A 16,567-nucleotide genomic window follows, 5' to 3' on the forward strand; every position below is an offset into this window, starting at 1 on the left:
TTAATCCAGTAAAATTTTATTTAGCATATATAAGAGATTAAGCACTGGCAATCTAGGTGGATGGATCAGCTTTGTTTCTCTCTCTCTTTTAAATTGACGTGTACTAAGCAATTACTCCCCTGCAGGAGGAAATGGAAACCCACTCCAGTATTCCTGCCCGGGTGAATTCCCCGGACAGAGGAGTTTGGTGGGCTACAGTCCATGGGGTCACAAAGAGTTGAACATGACTGAGTGACTGAGCATACACAAGTAATTACTCTGTGCCAGGTAGTATGCTAAGCACCTTTTGCATGTTTTCTCTTTTAATTCTTGCAACTGAGATGGGTACAATTATTCCACTCATTTTACAGATGAGCAAACTGAGGTTTTCTAAATTATTATACAATTATTATAAAATTATAATATATAACAAAATTATAAAATACAAATATACATATAATAAATTATAATATATAAAATTATTATATAATTCTAAATTAAATTATATAGCCATCTGTGTCTCAAGACCTTGTGAGTGACTGAAATTGGCTTTGAATCTAGGATCTCTGGATCTATGCATGATTTGCACCAATCTTCCACCATTTTTGACCTGAAAAATGGCAAAGGCGATGATGCAAAATTAAATCTAATATTAAGTTGTTTCTTTGGAAAGAGGGAAACTTGTTGGTTGAAGAAGTACCAACAAGGAATATATTGAGGAATACATTATGTAATGTGTAAACTGGAGGAAATAATATCATAACACCATTAGGTGATAGCTTTTCATAGTGGATAGAATTTTGTTGACTAAGTAATTGTAGTCAAGCTCAATAAACAAAATGATTTTTCTATGAATTATCCAAAGTGCTGAAGGAAGGAGAGTACAACATCCAGCTGTTAAAGAAGTCACCTCTCAAACACTTACATAAGCTCACATTTTGATATTTTCTAAATGAGAACATTTTAATTCTTGCTTTGAGACTTTGAGATCCTTCAACTCCCAGAATGCAGCTCTTTAGCTGGATGGTTGATGAAAGACAGAGAGTTGATTAATCAAAAATGTGTCAGGTGCTAGATAAACATTAAGAATCAGAAACATTGATTATTATGGATTAAAAAGTTTAGACATCTAGGGTAAACCTTGCATAAACAGTGTTTGTTTTTAAAACAGTTCTGCCAAGAAAGCTGACTTAGGAGAGAAAAACTATGAACAAAATTCCTGGGCATCTAGATTTACCATCTGTATCTACACCTGCCTCTTCTACCTCAAAAACTCATAGTCCTTATTTCAACAAATGCACAGAAAATGTGTTTTTCTGTGATTCCAAGTTTCCTATGGCTGATAAGTTGAAGTGGACCCTCAGTCACGCAGATTACTCTATATCTCAATGTGAAGGAAAGGAGTTTTCACAGAAAGAGACCCACAGACTTAGAAAACTAACTCATGGTTGCTGGGGGTGTGGCAGGGGGCAGGGTAGAGGACTTTGGGAAGGTCATGTGCACATTGCTGTATTTAAAACAGATAACCAGCAAAAACTTATTGTATAGCACATGGAATTCTGCTCAATGTTATATGCCAACCTAGATGGGAGGGGGTTTGGGGGAAGATGAATACATGTATATGTATGGCTGAGTCCCTTCATTGTTAACCTGAAACTATCACAACATTGCTAATCGGCTATACCCCAGTACAAAATGTTTTTGGTGTTAAAAAAATCAAAAAAAAAAAAAAAAAAGAAAAAAATGAGAGAAAGGTTTGACTTAAAAAAAGAAAAAAGAAAAGGAGTTCTCAGATTTCTAGGCATCTGAAAGTATGTAGGAGTTATTTCTACAGAAAGGGTAGATCTAGGCACAAACCTTATGTTTAGGGAGATAAACTTTGTTTATTTGATAATAATACTATTTCAACCCAAGCATATCTAATACTTCATCAGTTTTGAAATGTTCTCACATGCAATCTGTACTTACACCAGTTCTAATAAGTTGATGTAGGCATGAAGCTTCCAGAGATGAAATGACCTTGCTTATGGGTGTGTGACTAGTTCATGGCAATGTCTAGGAGCACTATTTTTGCTGTATCTCCAGATTGAGGACTCTTTCATCACATCTTCACGTGGATTCTGCAATGAAAGGGAAGGAGTATCAGTGTTGCTTATGATTCTATTACTGGTTAACTAACCTCTCTTTGCCAGGTCTTGCCTTCTGGGATTACCTGGGGTAACATTCAGACCTTTGATTCTAAAGCTCCCAGAGTTTTGTGAGAGAGGACTAGTAAGTGTCATAGATCTATTCCTATCTATCGAATTAGGTGAGAGGTCCGGAGAAAAGTAGGGGAAAGGGCTTGGAGCCTGATGATATTTCTCAGAAGAAAAGCATTGAGCACTGGTGTTTGTTGTTTACCTGAGTTACACCGTTCCAGGAGCAAACCTAGCAAGATGATATACAGTCTCAAGAGGGAAAGATTCAATATTTGCACAGGAAAGGCACACAGTAGTGATGGTAGAGTTTCCCATGAGTCTCAGCGAGCAAACCCCGGCATCATCTGTCATCCCTTCTTTGGCCTTTATTGTCCAGCCTTCATTATCTCAGACATTTAAACAGTCTGAAAAAAAAGCAAACTACATTTCCACAACCATTTTGTGTCAGTAACAAATATGTCACAAAATAACTGATTTGCATAAGTAATATCCTTTTCTTTTTTTTTTGAGCTCTCAAAATTTTGTTGTTAGATAATTATCATGTATTTGTCTTAATTATCATAATTTATATTTGCATAACATTTTATCAAACCCCAATTTTTTCTGCTTGGCCACATGGTAAATTGTCATAGGCTGTTGAATGCCTCTTCCTAAATCCACTTGGAAACACTAGAAAAAAATGGGTAAAGCATAAATTTGAAGAACAATTTAGAATGAAAGCTGTGAGAAATCCCTGAGGAGTCTGAAGGATGCCCTGGATCAAGGGATGTGGGAGAGAGGCGGGGATGAAGTTGGATAAGGTTTGGAGCTTGGAGGGGAAGGATGGCTGAAAGCCGCAAGGGGAGGAGGAAGACTGAAAAAGCTTTACCTGGTGCCTTGTTCATGAAAAGAGCTGCAGACTGACCAAGCATACACTGACAACTATTCTAACAAAGCTTCATTCTCAAACCGCTAACTGGTGACCCAGCACTATTTTCTCCAGGTGCTGTAGTTTCCTGGCAGTTTAATTGTGCAGGCTTGGTCAGAAGAGTCTCCTGGTGAAGTAGCAGCAAATGAGATAGTCATCAATGTTTCTGCAAAGTCTGGGGCTCCCTTGAGATGTGCTCTGAGGAACACAAAGTAAGGCCAGATTTTCACTGTTTCCCCAACACACAGTGCTGGAGACTACCCATCAACCCCAGGAGCATGAACTCATATGCCAAATTAAAGATGCCTTGAGGTCTATAAAAGAAAGCTAGTGCACTGAACAGAATGTTCGAAACAGACAGACCAAGAATTTAAAATGATCATCCTACATGCCCTTAAGAAGGAGAAGGAAGATTTTGTTATATAGGTCACTGATAAGAATCACAGTGAAGAGTTCATATATAACTAATTCCACATAATGCTGAAATAAAGACTATATAGATGAGAAATATTACAGGATAGATTTTTAAAAATAGTAGGAATAATCAATTGAGAAACTCTCAAAAAAGCCCAGTAAGAAAGAGCAAAATGAGAAAATATTGTTTTAAAAAAAGCTAAGAGATTGGAAGACTAGATATAAAACTATCAATATTTGAATAATGGGAATAACCCAAAGGAAAAACATTAGAAGAAATAGTAAAGATACATTTTCCACTTTTAAAGAAAGAAGACACATCTCATTCTGAAAAAAACTTATTGAGGAACAAGCAAAAGAGTTAAGGAGAAAATGGATCCAGAGTACATATAGACAAAGGGGACATTCTAAAAACTTCTAGAAAGAAAGATCACTTGAAAAGGAACAAAACTCAAGTGACTTGAGTTTTGCACTTCTTAAGAAGTGGTTGCACTTCTTAATAGCAACACTGGATTCAAGATAGTGAAGCAATATGTTTAAATAATTACAGAGGTGACACAACAAGTCGTCATTCAAATGTAGGGCGTAACAAGTCTGTTCTCAGGTACTCAGAGACCCATGATGAAAACAAAGTTGGAAGAAGCAGCAAATGAAAAGAGAAATAAATTCAGGAAGACGTAGCACTAACTACAGAAAAAAGTGGCATTGATCTAATACTTTGGTAAATGTATAATTGTTTATGGACAAGCTCAAAGTAAAGAAAATGAGAAAGCAAAACTATAACAACCTTAATAAAAAAGCCTAGTTATATCTACATGACAGGGGAGTGGGGTGGAAAAGACCGAAGGAACAAGAGATCTGTCTTTAGAGCAAAGAATATAACAAAATTCACAAGGGTTAAACTTAATTAAAAACCATAAAGTATCTGATGGGAATAAAAAATGATTTGACATTACACCACTTACAAAAGATACCTGTTAATCACAATGGCACACAAAAGTTGAAAATGAATGGTTGGAATAAAACATACTACACAAATGTAAATGAAGAGAAAGCTGAGGTAGCAATATTAATATTTAACAAATTGGGAGAGGCTAGATTATTTAATGGTTAATGTACATGTGGAAATCCAGAGTGTTATGAAATGGTTAGAAACCACAAATAGCAAGATGGATGCATCTTAAATGCAATGCTAAAGTCAAGCAAAGTAGCATTTATGTATACCTATTTTATAAAAATAGATAAGAGAAATGGCTGTGAAGGCAGGATGGGTGAGACAGCTGAGAGTGGAATAACGGTAAAACCACAAATCCCATCTCTATGGCTACCAGATCTTATAGTGCAGAGGTATTCACGTAGACTTTGGGACCAGGCCGATCTGGATTTGAATCTTAACTTTTCTGCATCCTACTTGAACAACCTGAAATATCATTTAGCCTTTCTTAGCATCATTTTCTTATCAATTTCTTCACTTGTAAGGGGTGGACAATAGTAGTTCCAGTGTCATTGGTTTGTGGTGATGGTTAAATGCATGTAAGGCACTGAACACAGTAGTTGTTTAATAAATGAATATTGTTGTTATTATCCTTATGTCTTGGGAAAAGGGTGAGAAAATGAACCAGTATCTACAGGCTGAAAAGGATCAGTAGATATCGCTGGGCTTCCTCTCATTGCCCACGACCACATTTCTTCCTACCAAAGAACCCGTGCATTTCATTTGGTGCATTCTGACTGGGCCTTGGAAAGTTGAGGGAATTTTGCTGGGTGAATGCTGTTAACCTTTCAAGAGATGACAGGAAGAATGACTAGAAGGGATTTGGCAAAAAGTTTAAAGAAGGAACTTGGAAACCTGCAACATTGTTGGGTCCAGGATGGACAACATCAAACTAGAATAATTATACCTGCAGGTCATTTTTTACCATAACTTGATGAGGTAAAGGATTTTCTCTGCATAGTGATTGGGTTAGTCTGGCTTTTAGCTGACCTGCAAGCCCAGGATAAGAGGGAAGAATGAATTTCCTCTCATGCCCGTTGGAAACTTCCTCCCTTCATTTTGAAACCAGTTCATGTTTGGTCATGAGGAGATAGGATCTAGATGGAAGGTCAGGTAGTTAAGCCATTCAACAGAGTAAATGGCTCAGAAAAACGAAAAGCTTTGCTCATGTGGTAGAGCCAAGGACTCCTACTCTTGTGAAAACCCTGATGCCTGAAAATTATCAAATATCTGGAATTCTTATTATAAATGTCTAGATAGGAAATGTGATTTTTTTCCCCCACAAAGGAAGTTTCTTTGATTATTCTCTCTTAGTATGAAGACAAAACTCATTTCTGAAAAATACTAGTAAGCAAACAAAATATATTCCATCAAAACTGTGGTTAATGCCTTCATGTGTATCCTTATGGATGGTTTCTGAACAGATATATTATAGGTGAAAAAATATAGCATCAATAGAGAAAACTCTAAGCACCTCCAATTGGTAATGGGTGAGTGAATACACTTCAAATGTCCCCCCCACCCCCCATTCCCATACTGGTTTTCTTTTATTCTAATTTAAAATAAAACAACACTATTATGTTGTTTATGATGTACTCCCCAAAGAAATGTTCTCATATTTTCCTTCCCATCCGTCTCATCTACACAAGGTCCCCGATCCTCCCAGAGACTGACTGACTGACACCAAACACCACCCACACCATTCATCACGGCTAATGGTGGCCTCTCTCCTCAACTTCTAGAATTGTCTACTCTAGGCAGAACCATAGTTCTCGGTACCCCCTAGACCCAGTGGATTGATTTCAGACTCCACAGCTCTTCAAACAGTACCATCTTTTTTAGTTTTTTTTAACAACCTCATCACCTCTGAAAGCATCTACTGTTTTAATTAATGAAGTATATTACTTTTATTTTTGGCTATGCTAGGCCTTCATTGCTTCACAGGCTTTTCTCTAGTTGCAGCGAGCAGTCTTCTCGTTTCGGTGGCTTCTCTTGTTGCGGAGCATGGGCTCTAGGGCTGGCAGGCTTCGGTGGTTGCAGCATGTGGGCTCAGTGATTACAGCTCCCGGGCTCTAGAGCACAGGCTCAACATTTGTAGTGCACGGGCTTAGTTGCTCCTCAGCATGTGGATCTTCCCAGACTAGGGATCGAACCTGTGTCTTCTGCATTGGCAGGTGGATTCCTTACCACTGAGCCACCAGGGAAGCCCAAACAGTACCATCTTGCTCAGGCCTCCTGTGGAGCTGCTGACACAATATGGAATGGAAGGATGATTAAACTCTCTCACTTATTACCATATCAGGAATGAAAGGATTAATTTAATCCTTTAATGTAACTGTTAACTGGATTAACAGTTACAAATCAAATGCTGCTATGTAAAAATCAATATACAAAGAACTCTTTCCTAATGTGAAGTAAGATCTGCTACTTTCCTGAGGAAATAATTTGTGATGGAAGGAAGAGAGAAAACAAAGAAAGAGGGAAGGGAAGAAAGAAAGAAGGAATGAAGGAGTGAAGAAAATGAAAAAGGACAGGAAGGTATAAAATCCTGGATTTGGCTCCTCGTGTACTATTTACTCACTAGGAGACCTCAGTCAAAATATTTAATATCCCAACTTTTAATTTTCTCATATATGAAATTGGAATAATAATTTTCAGTACTTTATGGCTTGGTGTGAGGATTAAATAACTTGTAAGTATTTAATACTTGGGAAGTACTCAATAAATTTAAGTAATTGTGATGGCTAATTTTATGTGTCAACTTGGCTGGCCCACAACATACACAGATATTTGGCTAAACATTATTCTGAATGTTTCAGTGAGTGTATTTTTGAATGAGTTTAACATATAAATTGATAGACTGAATAACACAAATTGCTCTTCCTAATGTAGATGTGACTCATTCAATCAACTGAAAATCTGAGTAGAACTATATATATATATATATATATATGTATATATATATATTGAGTATATATATATATTGAGTAGAACAATATATATATACTATATATATATATACAATTCTATTTTCTGGAGAATTGTGACTAATAGAGTAAGTAATATTATATTTTAAAAGTTATAGCTCACATGCCTTTCCACAATGTTCAAGGTAACAGTACTTCTTTCTCTGGTTCAGTCTTGTGGAAAACTATGTTATTTACCAAGTGAGGAACTGATGTTAAACCTGAGAGGATATTTTCTGACCATGAGTCCTGGAATCTTCTTTACTGAATGAGAAAGTTCCAGAAAACTAGCTGTCCATCAGAAGATTAAAGGTTTCAAACTTAGTTGAGAAGATGAAAGGTTCAAACTTTGTTTTATTTTATTACTTTGGCGTCTAATGAGTTAAACATGTCCAGGAAGCTGGAGGAACTTCAGAGTCTGTGAGAAGCAGGTAAAAGGTCATCAAACTCAAAGCGGGAAGCTTGGCTTAGTAGCAGAGACGGATCTTCTATGAAAGCTTTTGCTGAGACTGATCAGCAGCCCTCCAGCTCATGCCCCAAGGAGGCCTTTAGGGGTTTCATGGAAGGAGAGTGACAGATCTGGGTCCAATTCAGTTTCACAAAGTAGATTTCAGTCATTTGAACCCAGACAACTTAAAAACTAGAGCGAATCTTGGACGTCATCTAACTTGTAGATTCTGGGAATATAGTGGTAGCATTGTCTTTGAATTTCTGAATCCCTGCATAAAACAGGTAGGGAAAAACCAAAATCTCATAAATATTTGCAACAAAGCTAAGTGACAGCAAATTGCTGTGACCCCAAATTCAAGTGAATTAGGATAAACGAACAGTCATAAAACCTGCGGTGCCATCTGTGAGGGAGAAAGCAGTGGTCAGCAATGCCTGTCTGAGAAATCTGAGAACAAGAGAACCTCGGAACAGCCAATGAGAAAGTGCCAGAGAGCAAGCAGACCAATTCAGGAGTCCTAGCTCAAATGGGAGTGGTTCTGCCCACCCCAAGCCCAGTGAGTGCAAGCTCCAATTCCCAGTTCACCAGTAAGATCCCAGGAGCCAGAGCAGCATAGCCAGGAGTGTGCTGGTAACTGTTTAACAACACACTTTGTGGTGTTTGCTGATTTCCATGGTATAAATGGGCTTCCCAGGTGGCCCACTGGTAAAGAACCCACCTGCCAATGCAGGAGACTCAGGTTCAATGCCTGGATCAGGAAGAGCCCCTCAAGTAGGAAATGGCAACCCACCCCAGTATTCTTGCCTGGAAAATCCCATGGACAGTGGAGCCTGGCAGGCTACAGCCCACAGGGCTGCAAAGGGTCAGCTCATGACTTAGCACACACACACAGTATAAATACTTCCACCATGGCCAACTGCGAGCCACTAACATGAGTATAAAGTTGGGAAGAGATGAGCACAGGTGATTCTTGCAAAGTGGGGACTGGATGTGAACTCTGGGAAGAACCAGGGCTCTTTACCAGGATTTAAAGGACATTGAATAGAAACTCCTGGGAGTGGAATCAAAACTGAGTAGGAGAAGAACAACAGCCACAAAGGAAAGAGCAGGCCGAGGTAAATACTGGGGAGTGGAACAGAGCCAGGAAATCCCAGGGAGCCAGCTGCTGTACTTCTAAACATGGCCAGAAAACAAAAGAAGAGAGAGCTCTGTAAAGTTGGAAAATCTACACTGAGCCACACTACCTTTTAAAAGTTCAGGAAAACAATGTCACATAAAAATGAGCAAAAGGCACATACTGAGGTAAAATCTAATGCAAAGTTATTATAAGAAGTCATTTAACTCCATGATTCCCAAACCCACTGCACATGGTAGTGTGCAGAGAATCACTGGGGGAAGAAAACAAAAACAAAACCAGAAAACATTCTTTCTGGGCCGTTTCTTCTACATAGGAGGGCACACTCCTGACTACCTACAACAAGTTAGACTGGCCTAACCAGTGATGTTCACAACACAGTGGTTCCTCAGTATCCATACAGATTGCTTCCAGGAACCCCATGAATACCAAAATCTTATATACAAAATGGCAGATCCCTTATATAAAATGGTTTGTGTGTGTGTGTTAGTCATGTCCGACTCTTCGAGCCCATGGACTGTAGCTTGCCAGGCTTCTCTGTCCACGGAATTCTCCAGGCAAGAATAATTTCCTTCTCCAGGGGATCTTCCCAAGCCAGAGATCAAACCTGGGTCTCCCGCATTCAGGTAGATTCTTTATTGTCTGAGCCACCAGAGAAACCCATAAAATGGCATAGTGTTTATATGTAACTTACGCAATCCTCTTACATACTTTAAATCATCTCTGGATTACTTATAATACCTAATAAAATGTAAATGCTATGTCAGTAGCTGTAAATACAACGTAAATGCTACATATAAGTTTTCCAGAGCTTGGGAAATTCAAGTTTTGATGTTTGGAACTTTCTGGAATTTGGGGGGAATATTTCTGATTCAAATTTGGTTGAATTTGTGTCTGTAGAGCTTGTGGATGTGGAGGACCATCAGTAGCTGTCTCCACTGTTTGCTTCTACGCAGCTGACAACTACCTACACCCTCATACTTTTCTCCCAGTTCCCCAGAGATTTTTAACCGAGAGGGTGTTGTGTACCAAACAGCCTCATTCTAACCCCCAAACTATCTATTCTATATTTTATCCCTTAATGAAGGAATGATAAATGAGGTCTGAAAAGTCCATGACAACTTTTGCTGTTGTGGTTGTTTAGTCACCAAGTCGTGTCTGCCTCTTTGTGATCCTACAGACTGTAGCCAGCTCGGCTCTTCTGTCCCTGGAATTCTCCAGGCAAGAATACTGCAGTGGGTTGCCATTTCCTTCTCCAGGGGATCTTCCCAACCTAGGGATAGAATGTGAGTCTTTTGTGGCTCCCGCATTGACAAGTGGATTCTTTACCACTAATTAATTTTAGCTTACTGAAGATTCCCTCCCCAATACTTTCATATAACAGCTGTAGTATTGCACCTGTTTTCACTCTCAAGGAATTACTAACTTGCAAATTATGAAACATTTTAGGTAGGCATATAGGGGAGAGATTTTTGGTCAGAGGAGCTTTAACAATTCAGGTTCTTTGGTGGCAAACAAAAGAACCCTGAACAGACTGGAAAGAAGGGCTATGTGTGATGTTGAGAAGGGGAGGAACCAGGGACCCTTTGAGAACTGCAGAAGTATGAATTCACAAACTTTCTATTAGAGTGTAGGTAACTCAGTTCCAAACAAAGGTTAATTCTCAAGATTCACATTCCAGAGATATAAACTTTAAATTGTTATATTGGGCCACATATTCATTTCCTTGATACTTAAGTGGAATTTTATAATCAATGGTTCCAGACAGTAAGGAATTTCTCAAGAAGGGAAGAAAGAAGAAAAATAAAACAGATTTCTAGAGACCTCTCTCTAGATCTGCCTGGTTCTAGTCAGTGTGAGTAGGTGACTTGAGTGCACTTTTGTTGAATGAATCCTAAATGAGTAATTCAAGATATCAAAAAATAAAATAAAATAAAATAAACCTGATGTGACTGGTTCTCATGTGCCTCCTGCTCTACCCCACACTGTCTCTGACACTCTGGACATGGAAGTTCCTTGCATTCACTTTAAACAATCCCTTCATATCATACATTATTGATGAAAGATTTTGTGTTGAGACAGAGAAGAAGGTTGTTTTGTACATCACAAAAGTACAAACTAAATCCTTTCAACAAACTACCTTAGTGCCCATCATCAGTAGAACGGACACATGACATGTGGCATATTTGCAGAATGGACTACTATATAGCATGAGAATGAGTGATCTACAATTATGTAGCAACACAAATGGCCTCACATACATAATGTTGAGTGGAAGAAGTCAGACAAAAATGAGTAGAGATTGTGTGATCCATTTAAAGCATGAAACAGGCAAAGCTAATCATATTGTTTAAGGTCAGGCTGGCGGTTACCTTTGGGGAAGAGGTCACGATTAGAATGGAGTGCAAGGGTGGCATCTAGGATAATGGTCATGCTTTGTTTCTTAATCTGGGTGTTGGTTCCATGGGTGTGTTCTGTTTGTGAAAATTCACTAAGGTGTGTACTTTTGATATGCTGGCTTTTTTGTGTACATTATATACCTTATCAAGGAGTTAAAGAAATCTTACTAGACATTCCTATTCTTCTCAAAGGCCCTCCTTGCCTGCCTGGCCAACCAAGGGTCCTGTCTCTCTCCTCTCTCCGCTGTATCTCTGCTGTAACCCTCATGCTCAGGGATCTTTTCAGTTCCTGTTCCAATCAAGTGCCCTTCCCTGTTCAGGACAGCTCCCTGGAAGGGATAGTTTTTGGTTTTTTGCTCTATATGTTTCCTTCTTAGTGAATAGCCCTGTCTGGACTTCTGGTCTTCAAGGGTTCTTCTGGAAGTTCTTGTGAATAAATGTTCTCATTCCACTGTATTTTCACCTGAGAGAAATACTTGCAAATACTTACAGTTTAGGATTCACAAATTCTCTCCCCAAGGGATAGATTTGAAGTGAGACCTGGTATTTCACTAACTTAACAGTTCATATATAGAATATTTATTCATCTTCTTCTCCTCTGTTTTCCTTTTCTCAGGGTAGCTAGATGCTAAGTACCAAGGGTGGGAGTCTAGTGATCATCTTTGTTATATTTGGGATTGTGAAGTTGCAGCCTGGCTCTGCCCATATCCTCTCAGGCCTCACCATTTTCAGTGCCTGCTGTTGGTGTATAAACATCTCAGCTCCCTTGCCCCAGTGTATGATAACTCTGAGGCATGTGAAGCAGGCAAGCTTCCAGAATTCTTTAGAGGGATAAAGGCTGAAGTTGTCAATAGTTCATAATTCCTTCACACATCCTTATTTAGCTGCCTCTCTTTACTATTTCAGTTCTTCAGTCCCCTGCAGATTTCCTAGGATCATCTCCCAATTCTGTGTGAACACTTATTTCAACATCTGAACCCAGAGGAACACAGACCAAGGTGATGATGTACCTGACACATCTGTCCACGTGCACATGTACACACACACACAATAATGAATTGTACGGTATTAGTGTACTGCAGGGAGAAGGCAATGGCACCCCACTCCAGTACTCTTGCCTGGAAAATCCCATTGACGGAGGAGCCTGGTGGGCTGCAGTCCATGGGGTCGCTAAGGGTCGGACATGACTGAGCGACTTCACTTTCACTTTTCACTTTTATGCATTGGAAAAGGAAATGGCAACCCACTCTAGTGTTCTTGCCTGGAGAACCCCGGGGATGGGGGAGCCTGGTGGGCTGCCGTCTATGGGGTTGCACAGAGTCGGATACAACTGAAGCGACTTAGCAGCAGTGTACGGCAGATACACTCTGAGGTGACCTCTAGGTCACATCCCTTGTGTTATTTCTTTCTTTTGAGTGTAGATGGAATCTAGGACTTCTAGCCAATCAAATAGAATGGATAGTGTTCTGGTAGTAACTCCTGTGCTTATAGTACATTTTAAGAGAGACCATCTGTAGTCAGTTTTGAAGACATAGACCGCCATGTTTGAACCTTCTGTGGGAACCAGATGGCAGAGAGCTGCGATGCCCTTTAAGATCTGGGTCTTGCCTCTGGAAAAGCAAAAGGACCCAGCTAAGCTATACAGAGGCTCTTGACCCATGGACATTCTGAGATAACAAATGCAATGTTTTAAGCCATTAAGTTTGTGATAAATTGTTAATAGAAAACGACTGCATTCTTGGTATAAACTTTTGACCTGGGGTTGGGACATGTTTCTCCCATTCCTTAAGATCTTGCTGGCAGAAATTCGACCTCGAGTGCCTCGGTCCAACTTTACTCTTTGATTCGTTATCTGAGAACAGCCAATATCATCATCTTTCCTTGTTTCCGCTGAGTCGTTTTCACTAGAAGTGACTATTTGAATGGCCTACCAGTTCTCTGGTTAATGCAAGTTTCTCCAATAATGTCTCTCTAGGAGTTCCTTCTGGAGAACTCGATCCAGAAAAGCCTGATCTTTCCAAGGTCAGGACCAGGTCCAGGCTTGCAGGACCTTGTTCCATGACTCATTTCAAAAGTCTTGTGTTGTAACATGATACTTACAGTTCTTTTCTTCTTCCTGTGTATGTCAGCAACTTCACTTAAAATTAGGGTAATCCTCTAAATTGCTGTAAGGCTGAGGCTCTCTCTTCTGTTCTCTGAGATGTTACAAGAAATGTTAACAATGTAATTTGGCAGTTCTCTTTATTTTTAAGCACTGTTTTACCAGCTTCCAAGACCTTCCATACAGCCTGGAGCAGAAGCAGCTTGGCTTCCTCTTGTGATACCTGCTTTATACCTGTGATACCTCTTTCTGATACTTGATTTATCTAGTAATTTAATACTGTTTCCAGTCAACATTTAAATATTTCTTCTCGGGAGATGGGGTGCAAGTGGGAGTTATGGGGAAGACTCTTGTAGCATCTCACATTTCTTTGCATGCATGCATGCCCAGACAATTCAGTCGTGTCCAATTCTTAGCAACCTCATGAGCTGTAGCCCGCAAGGCCTCTCTGTCCATGGGATTTTTCAGGCAATAGTGGTGGAATGGGTTGCCATTTCCTCCTCCAGGAATCTTTCTGACCCAGGGACTGAACCCACATCTCCTACGGCTCCTGCATTGGCAGGTGAATTCTTTATTACTGAGCCACCTGGGAAGTCAGACATTTCTTTATTTTATTGAAGTACAGTTGATCGCTTCTCAGCCTTTTGGCTAAGATCAAGTGTAGTGAAGTATAGTTGATTTATAATATTGTGTTAATTTTTTCTGTACAACAAAGTGATTCAATTATATGTTTATATATATTCTTTTTCACATTCTTTTCCATTATAGCTTATCATAGGATATTGAATATAGTTCCCTATGCTATACAGGATGACTTTGTTGTTTATCCACTCTATACATAATAATTAGTATTTGTTAATCCCACAGAAGTCTGTTATCTATGTCTGTAGCATCTCACATTTCAATGCAGCCAAATGGAGTTTCCCACTGGCTACTCCATATGTAAGCCCTCATCTCTGTTGGTTGGCCCCAGCATAGACAGTAGGCATGCTTCTGTAACCCAGGCTCTATTGTGTTCACTTGTGTCCTAAGAAGAGTCTTTTGAGAAATTCAGAATCTTAAAAAATAACTTTAAGGGTATTGCCCTGCTCTATTATCGACTGGAAGTCAGAAAATTCTAATATTCCAATGAAGCTGTATTTACTCTCTCTTCTTCAATGAAAAATACATATAGTCAAAGCTATGATTTTTTCAGTAGTCATGTATGGATGTGAGAGTTGGACCATAAAGAAGGCTGAATGCTAAAGAATTGATGCTTTTGAGCTGTGGTATTGCAGAAGACTCTTGAGAGTCCCTTGGACAGCAAGGAGACCAAACCAATCAATCCTAAGGAATCAACCCAGAATATTCATTGGAAGGACTGATGCTGAAGCTGAAGCTCCAATACTTTGGCCACCTGATGCGAAGAGCTGACTTATTGGAAAAGCCCCTGATGCTGGGAAAGATTGAAGGCAGGAGGAAAAGGGGATGACAGAGGATGAGATGGTTGGATGACATCATCAACTCAATGGATGTGAGTTTGAGCAAGCTGCGGGAGATAGCAAAAGAGAGGGAAGCCTGGAGTCCTGCAGTCCATGGGGTTGCAAAGAGTTGGACCCAACTGAGTGACTGAACAACTCTTATGAAAACTTTTGCAAGCCACTTTATATTTGCTCCCATTCAAACTCAGTCTCATCACAGTCCACTGCTGTTCAGAAAATCTGCAGTGGTTGTGCGCATCCAGGCCACCCGTGTATAATGAGTGTATCCTTCACAGGAGCAGATAGCTCTCTCAGATACTGGTCTGCTGCTTCAGCTCTTGGTTGTCTGAGTGCTCTGAGAGTGGACAGAGAGTGGTCAGACATGTTCAGTTAATGTATTTGTCCACTGCCACAGGAAAAGCATTTCAGGTCCAGGTGTTGGTCAGTGCTTGGGCTCTAAGCTTACCACTGTCTTGGGTCCCCCTCTTGTACTCAACCAGTGTTGCACAAAGAACAACCACTATGTTGGAAAAGCTGCTTCCAGGCATTTACAGAGCCGGTCACAAGCTGGGCCACCCTCTCATTATTCAGAGAACAGTATGTCACCCCTGTTCTAGACCTGCTCGTGCAGATGACCCAGCTCTTTCCCTGTGACAACTGTGCTCACCTTGAATCTCAGGAACTTTAACTGAATGCCAAAACTTTCTATTGAATTCTTAACCATGGACAATGACTGCTTGAGGCAATATACAGTTAAATTTGGAGAGTAAAGCCATCTAAGAATGTTCTTTCTTTAGCTAGAAGATTTGCTACAGAAGTATAGGGACACATGTTACCTTCCTTGACAGTTTCATTAAATCTACTCAATGATCCTAAAAGGTCCATCTAATCAAAGCTATGGTTTTTCCAGTGGTCATGTATGGATGAGACAGTTGGACTGTGAAGAAGGCTGAGCGCCGAAGAATTGATGCTTTTGAACTGTGATGTTGGAGAAGACTCTTGAGAGTCCCTTGGACTGCAAGGAGATCCAACCAGTCCATCCTAAAGGACATCAGTCCTGGGTGTTCATTGGAAGGACTGATGTTGAAACTGAAACTCCAATACTTTGGCCACCTGATGCGAAGAGCTAACTCATTAGAAAAGACTCTGATGGTTTTCTAAAGATTGAAGGCAGGAGGAGAAGGGGATGACAGAGGGTGAGATGGTTGGATGGCATCACTGACTCAATGGACATGAGTTTGGGTAAATTCCAGGAGTTGGTTATGGACAGGGAAGCCTGGCATGCTGCAGTCCCTGGCTGGGGTCACAAAGAGTCAGACAAGACTAAGCGAATGAACTGAACTGAACTGAACTGATTTCCAAGTATTTTCTTTTATAAAATGCTATTTAATATGGAATTGCTTTCTTAATCTCCCTTTTCAATTGTTCATTGTTTGTTTAGATTGTGTATGAAAACACAACTGATTTTTGTGTGGTGATTTTGTTCCCTCAAGCTTTTATGAATTTGCTAATTAGGTCTAATAACTTTCTAATATTTTTCTATATATAGAATCATGAACAGAGATA

At 39.7% G+C, this 16,567-nt stretch overlaps 1 pseudogene; it reads left to right on the forward strand.

Moving 5' to 3' along the window:
- Positions 1–14,169: 14,169 nt before the first annotated feature.
- On the forward strand, positions 14,170–14,254 carry LOC147376199 (U2 spliceosomal RNA; annotated as a pseudogene).
- Positions 14,255–16,567: the final 2,313 nt, after the last annotated feature.

Source organism: Bos grunniens, chromosome 3 (assembly GCF_055505025.1).
Source record: "Bos grunniens cultivar Pamir isolate PY7600 chromosome 3, Bosgru_T2T1.0, whole genome shotgun sequence".
NCBI classification, from domain to species: Eukaryota; Metazoa; Chordata; class Mammalia; order Artiodactyla; family Bovidae; genus Bos; species Bos grunniens.